Raw genomic sequence first — 7,956 nt, 5'->3', positions numbered from 1 at the left:
ATCTTCTCTCAAGGCTAACAGGTTCATCCAAAAGCCTCTTCCCAGGCTCTAGATTCCTCCTGTCGCTTCTGGCCAAGACTACAAGGACACGTACTTTCAGCATCAAGGCCACCTTCAGCAGCTAAACCTTCATTCATTATAAAAGCATTTGCTGCTGTAGACTTATTTCAGTGCTTTCCAGCTTGGCCTGCCAGTCCCGGGCTTTGCTGCAACTTGCAGTTGCATGAGCCCTTACAAATTTCAGAATGGCTTTGCTTCAAGACAGGACCTGAAGGAAGGATGGACGAGGTCCAGCCTGTACTAAAAGTGCCAACAAACTTTGGCCAGCTCGTACATACTTTTGAGGATTTAAAGTGAGTGGTTAAAATAGATGAGAATTACTTTTATCTGCCCAACAGCAAAGGCCAGCAGAAACACGCATTTGGAAGCTGCACACGCCTTTTGGCATTTAACATGCCACAGTGGAGGGAATGAAGGGCACAGAGACTCCTCTCTGCAGGGAGCCTAACTGCTGCGCCCTTCCTTGGATGTGGGATCGCACAGACCTACCGAGAAACCCACGTCAGCCCCTTCCTACCATCGTCGTGGTGCATGGAAACGCTGTCGTAAGCCTGTCCTAACTGGGTTGGGGTTAAGACTGCAATTAATGTAAATTGCAGAAAGATAGAATGATGCGGGTTGGTAGGGGTCTCAGGAGGTGTCTGGTTGAGTGAGGGGTGAGGACACACGTTGTGGGGAGATGGATGTGAGACACTTTTTTGGCCAGGAGGTGGGATGCAGAAAGAATGTGGGAATGGAGGAAAAAGAAGACTTGGGCTGATAAAAAGGTTAAGGGGATTAAGAGAGGCTTATGCAAGCTGACCATGATGATCTTTGTGTTTTCCATCCACATTGCTCTTTGCCTGGCTCCAGCCCACACTAACAATCAACATTGTGCTTAAGCACAAAATTTCTCAGTAGATAACCTGAAGCAGACCCATGGCATGCGGCTGATGGACTGCGGGGTACTGTGCTTTGTCCGTGCCTTACCCACACAAATCGCAAGGGTAAGAGAATGGTCATGTAATGGCCAAGTGGTCAGGTGGCCTCACTCTTTCCAGATGATGTAGGTGCGCTCTATCATCTCTTTTCTGGTGAAACCAGCATTTTCCATGTGTGAGGCAGCTGAATCTGACAACGATGCATCTCCTCTCACCCACAGGAGCACCTGAAAATGCCTCATGCTCCCCAAAGCCCAATACCCCTCTGAACTTGCATAAAGAACCGTCTCGGGACTGCTGTGCTGCAACTGCTCGTAAATCAGCGGTGCAATGGCATGTTTGAGAGTGGATGCTTCATTGGTTAGTCCCTGAACTATGGCCTAATATGTGTGAACGCTGACAATGATTTACAGGCCAGGAGTGGTTTGCGTGCCCACACACACACTCTCATAGGTGCCGAAATGCCCTTGAGTGCTGGCAGCTATGCACTCCCCTCCGTCCCCTGGGATGCCCTGGCATGGGACAGGCAGGTTCTGCCTCTCTGGTCCATGGCCACCAGCTATGCAAGGCACGGGGAAAGAGCAGGTTGCTTCCCTCTTGCTCTGCATTGAGGTTTAGCAACAACCAAACAGCGGGGAGGGTGGGGAGGGCAGATGGGTGGTGGGGAATTGGCTGCAGGAGGAACCTGGGGTGAACCCTGCACATCACATGTGAATGCCTGCAGCAATTTTAAAATGTCATATTGCATTTTGAACTCACGTATGGCAGGCTGGCCGCAATGCTGCCTGTGTCTGCCCAGCAACCTGAGATCTCAGCCAGGACCCTGTGGCAATATTAGTGCCACTAGATAAAACAAGCTGGAGCATGGTCTCTGCATCTGAGGGCAAGCAGCGTGGCACAAAACACATCCAGATACCTGCATGGCGTCCTCCCTCCAAAGAGGGTGACCGCCCCAAATTGGCTCCTGGGAAGACATAATTTTCCCCAGAAACGCAGTGGAAGTTAAGAGTGCCCAGCAAAAAAATACATACTCATACACACGCACATACATACTCCGATCCTTTCCTCCAGACCTACACGTACTAGTTTGGTGCAACAACAAAAAATTTGGACAAGCTTTTCCAAGCAAACCACCCAACCTGTGACCTGTGCGTGTGGTCCAGGGTTGTGGTATGACTATTTCAGAGCAACATAAAGAAGCAGGCCTGAGCATGCGGCATCTGCAGTGCACACAGCAGGACATTTTCCTACTATCTCGTCCTCAGAAACCCGACACTGATTCAAAAAAGCCAGAAGATGAAGGACAGTAAAAGTAACGTGGGGATAAAGTAAGCTGGAAATTAGTGATCAGGGCTCCCATAACCTCCCTGGCAGGCAGCGAAGGATGTAAATGCAGAACTGTGGTCAGTCTGTATTGTGGCTCCTTCTAAGGCCAAATTTTGCTTCTCATTCCAGGTCAAAGCTGAAGGCGTCAGGCAATGATGTGCAAGTTATCCTTCCACTGCCACTTATGGACTTCTAGGCCCCAGAAACTTCTTGGGAAAAGGCTTTTCTGAATCCAGCAAATTCAGGTGACATTTCCTTACATTCCATGTGCCTCAACAGGGTCCAGACACGTGAGAAGGAGATAAGGAGCCACTGCGTGTCCGCCAAGATCAGCTGAGTGATTGCCCATGTGTTTTGTGATGGTGGCAAGTGCAGTGGCAGCTGAGCCCCTCTCACTGGCATCAACCCAGCCTGCTCTGCCCCATGCTGGTATGAGCTAGAGACTCAAAGATACCAGCATGTGGCTGCCTGAACCCCTCCACAGTCCCCATTGATCAGATCTCCACTAATTATGATGGGATCTTAGATATCCACTGAAATGGAGACCCCAAAGCTCAAATCAGCTGCCCCACTGTAGGTGTCTAGTACTATTTGAGACACTCTGAGCCACCTAAGACATCCACGTGAACTTGGCCTGCAGGACCTAGGACCTTTGGAGGGCTGCATTCAGATGGGGTGGAAGCTGGAGCCTGTTGGGGCATCCCACAGAGCATTTTAGGTGGCAGTAGGTACCTGTGGTTAAGACACTGAATTGCGCCTCCAAATGTAGACAACAAAATTTAGGTGCTTTTATGTGTAGCCAAATCCCACTCCTACAGCTCTTTGAAGGTAGAGGTTAATCCAAAAGCTTCCTACGGTCAGCAGAGCTTTAAAGGCAGTGGGGAATGAGGAGAAAACAACCAAGCTGGTGAATATCTGGCAACTGGGACCTGGAGGTGGGTCTTCACCTTCTGCATCATTTTCCTGGGCATGAGCTCTGTCACCAGCAGTCTCCTAGCTAGCTATGAGTGAGCTGCCCTGAGATGCTGCCAGTCTTGCCTTTGGCCATAGACCTGACAGCCCCAGAGCTCACGTGGAGCACTTAGGAAACAATAAAATACAACCATTTGCTACAGGAAAGTGGTGGACATTCAGAAGGGGAACCACCGAGAATCAATGTCAACAGCTTTACCCAAGCTATTTTTACAGCAATCGCATTGTAAAGAGCAATCACATTGTAAAGAAATGGAAATTTAAACTTTGAAGCTTTTTGCTTAGCTGACAATTAGGGTGGCAAACAAAATCGGTTGGAAAGAGATACTTGGGTGGGGAGAGACCTATTAGTTGCTTGCATTGCATTGCAATGATCTGCACTGGGCATTTCTGGGGGGACTATCAGCCTCTTTCTTCCCTGGCGTAGCCATGCATTTCAGTTCCCATGCTTTTAGTCAGGGCAAAGGAAAGAGCAAGCTTGGAAAGAGTGAGGTGGGGGAACTGGAGACTGGCTACAAGAAGCAGCAAAGTGCTCTGCAGGCAAGTATACTATTCGAAATGACTGATGCATGGCTCTACTGAATATTTTTTCGGTACCTTGCAGACATCACCAGCAGAAAACGAGGAGGGATTTGAATTTTAATTGAATATAATGAGTTAGGACCCTTGGAAAAGGGAGCGGTGGCTCTCATGAAGCTGTAACTGGCCAGGCTGGAAAAAAGTCCTGGGGATTTCACCTACCCTGTTGCCCTGCCCCAAGACAGCACTGCATCTGCCAAACTGCCCCGGGCAGGAATGTGCCCTCCACAGACCTCCACAGGCAGGTTGTTTCCAGGCTTTAGCTGGATTCCCTGTCAAAAAACATAAGCCTAGTAGCCAAGGCTTGAAAGACAAAGCAACACACTCCCCACAGGTGTCCTCAATGGGGGCAGGATCCCAAAGGCAGGAGGGTATGTTGGGGTTGGATGGAGAGAAGCAGAGCTAAAACAGGGGGGTCAAACAGGCAGGTGAGGACTGTGTTTATTTTACATAGGTTAATTATTTTTTTCTGCTGAGGAGGGATTTTGTGCGTTACTTTGCTGTTCTATCTTGTTAGCTTTGCTTTTTCTCCCTTGAGTAAAATACTGTTAGTTGAATTAAATTATTTGCCTTGGTGAGCGGGAGGAGTTTTAGATCACCGGGTACCAGAGCATTGCTGTATGTCCTCAGGTTCCTGGGGTTGGAAGCCCAGGCTGGTGTGTTCTGAGGTGACCCCTTCATACCTGAGCCTGGTCCATGTTGCTGCCAGCCAGGCTGGCAGACAGGTCACACTAATGTTTAACTTTAGCCTGTGTCACTGCATTTGGAGCCCGTTGTTGCCTCTCCTCTAGATGAGCAGTTTATTGCTTCCCTTTCCCAGCAGCGCAGGTGGATACACTGACCCCATCGCCTCTCGGTCTCCCCTACACCAGACAAGTCTATTCCTCCGTTGCCCCTCACAGGCCCACTTTTGAGACTTCTTTCCACCTCAGTTGCTGTCCTGTGACCCTCTCTAGCAGGCACTCATCCTTCCTTGAAGCAGCAGAAAGCCTGAGATGGGTCAAGGCTTATTTTTGCTAGGAAGGACATGTGGATTCCTGTGCTGGGATGAGGATAGGGTCCTGAAACAGGTCAAATCCAGAGCTACAGGGTGAGAGGGCTCTGTCTCATGGTCCCTGAGCAACAGTAGGAGGGAGAAGTCCATCTCTTTGTTACCCTTTGCCCACAGTGGGGTTGACTATTTTGTCCAAGGGAGTGGGCTCATCTGGAGTAGCCGGGCTGCGGGCACTGTTCCACAAGCTTCTCCAGAACCTCTGGCACAAGGATAAATGGAGGAGCTCAAATATGAAACCAGGACAAAAAGATCCACACCAGCTCAGGCCATCAGTGTTTATCTCAGTCTGCTTCCTTGTGGAGAAACTACAGACTATCCCATTCCCCCCTGTTTTTAGTACACAAGTTAAACACATCTTTTCCCTGGAGACAAGGGCAAACTTCTGCGGATCCTCTTCTCTAACCTGGAGGCCATGACCTCTCCCCATCATCCAGCGCAATGTTCGCTGCTTAACGACGAAAAAATCTGGTGAGGCTGTGGTGTTGGTGTGCTTCTTTAGAGGGGAGGGGGACCTTTACTTCAAAGGTTACCCATCCATGCCCTGGAAGGCTGGAAGTACTTCCCAAGTGACAAGTATCCGCCCGGGAGGAACAAACACTCCAGGTGTTTGTAGACCATTCTCCTATTACCTCTTACCACCCTAGATGATGACATGAAGTCAAAGCCATGTTCCTAAGTGGACTTGAAGTGTATTGACCATATTGAGTCACGAGCATTTCGAGACCACCATGGGGAGTCCTTTGTCTGGACTGTTAGCTGTTGTCCTCTGAGATGTGTCTTTTTTCATCTAGTGGTAAATGCCAGGTTTTCTCAGTGTTGGGTTGCCTGGCTGTGTGCTTTAGCAGATAGGAAAATCATTGCATCCTGCTCAGGGGGATGGGAATGTATCAAGGATAACTATAAAGGACATCTCCCCAGCATATTGGTGGTTGGTGTTTCCACCCATCAACTCACAGATACCTGTCTTGGGAAGGGACAGATCATGCTCTGGAAGTGACCATCTCAAAAGAGTGGGGCCGGATGTTCAGTTTAGACTACATGTACAATTAAACTCCTGTCAAATTAGGGGAGCTTGAAGTGAAATCACCATCACCCTCAATCAGCTAAAGTGCATATCTGTCACTGTCACATAGAGACAGAGATTTTTAGGTCACGACTTAATAGTACAATTTGATAGCCTGAATACTGTAAATCAGAAAATTAGATGCAGTGGCTCCTGCCTCGACCCCGACAAGCTCTGACTTCTCATCTGGATGACTCCAGGTGCCTCAAGAATCAAAGTAGTGATGTATTCCTTGTATTAGAGATGTCCAAGCAGGAGACACCTCATAAATAACACCTGCAAATCAGGGATGCTTGTAAGTAGAACTTGGCCGCCTGATTCCAAGGTCCACAACCTCTCTGCTGGATCTACTGAGACAGCACAGGGTGCAGGGGTGGGATGTGGGAGTTTGGGATCCAGAAGTCTGGAGCTGTATGATTTTCAAGCAATTCAGAACAAGAGATACTACTGAGATTCCACAATCCTGAATGGTGATGGCCCTCAACCTGACTTGCTGCGTCAGGAGTTTTGCATGTCAGCTTGCAGACACTTGTGTGATCTCTGATAGTCAGCCAATTTAACAGTTGGAAAATGGTCTGGGGTTGAAATATCCATTTTATGTGAGGGGGTGTGTGTGTGTGACTGTTCATACACACACTTTTGCATGTGCATGCACGTAAGGCTGTGTGTATGTACACATATATGTATTTATGTGTGTTATTGATCCCATTGTTTCCACCAGTTTGAAGTCAGAGCCTCACAGCCTGGCATTTCTCCTCTCTCTTATTCTCCCAGTGTCAAATACTTTCCCTGCTCACAGCTGGGAAGTCAGCCTGTCACATGAACTGTAGGCAAGAGGCATTATCTGCGTGGGTTTACTTGTTGAACAATGTAAGTAGATGATTAACCATTAAAGCAACAGACTTTGCTGACCCATTAACCAAATAGGAAGGCCCTTTGGTTTGCTAAACAATGGGTCCCATACAGAAAGGGCCCCGGCTTGTCCATCTCGTCAGTGCCGCTGCTGACAGACCTGTGCGGATATTGCGATGTAATGACTCAGTTCGGGCTCTCACGCAACCAATCGCGTGTCGGAGGCCGATGCTCCCCACATTTTCATCTGCACGGTGTTGACCTTGGAAACTAAGCTTGCCCAAATCCATGCTTTGTATCAAACCCTGGGAGACTTAATAGCTGCCGCTCATTTTTCACCCTCACTTATGCATGCGATGTGCCTACATGTTGCAGAAATGCTGTGTCTGAATTCAGTAGCAACTAAAGCACACAAATTTACTCCTCTGGAGGTATTGGCCAAACACCCAGCAGTCCCTGCATGGGGCAGAATTATCCTTTCTAGCCTAGCACCTCTAATTAATCCCTGCATCACGTACCATCCTTGCCTTGTCAATCAGATGCCTTCCCTGTCAAACCATAACCCTCATGGTTTTGCTCTGTGCATGCTCAGCTGCCCAGTACCTATAAGCTGTCATTCTCCTTGGTGGGTGCTACTGGAAATTCAGGAAACTGAATTTCCCATCTCTCTAATTCCAAAAGAGAAGGAAAACCGCTGATGTGATGATATGAAGGGGGAATCTCTTCCATCTGGATGTCATCAAAGTCATGATGTGACACTAAGACCAGATACTGTGATGGGAAAATACCTTTTTTTTCCAGTTAGTATATGGATGTAGACTGGGTGGATGTTCTGCAAGCTGCACATTTGATATATGGGATATTCCTTGGTGTACCTCAGGGTTCCCAGCAATTCCTGGGAATACTGAAATAGGAAGTTCCCTAAAGGCATAGCTAAGTCTGGGATCCTCAGAGTTACCCGAGAGTCAGATTTCCAAAGGTATTTAGTATACTAAAGATGAAAACAGAATACAAAAGATCTGTTTTGGGACTAGGAAGAAGAGTGAAAAAACAAAAAAAAGTCCAGCATTTGAACTGAAACTTTGAAACAAAACATTTATTTGAAACAAATAATAAATTTTTCTACATCT

Source organism: Phalacrocorax aristotelis, chromosome 2 (assembly GCF_949628215.1).
Source record: "Phalacrocorax aristotelis chromosome 2, bGulAri2.1, whole genome shotgun sequence".
In the NCBI taxonomy this organism is placed as follows: domain Eukaryota; kingdom Metazoa; phylum Chordata; class Aves; order Suliformes; family Phalacrocoracidae; genus Phalacrocorax; species Phalacrocorax aristotelis.
This window is presented reverse-complemented; position numbering follows the sequence as displayed.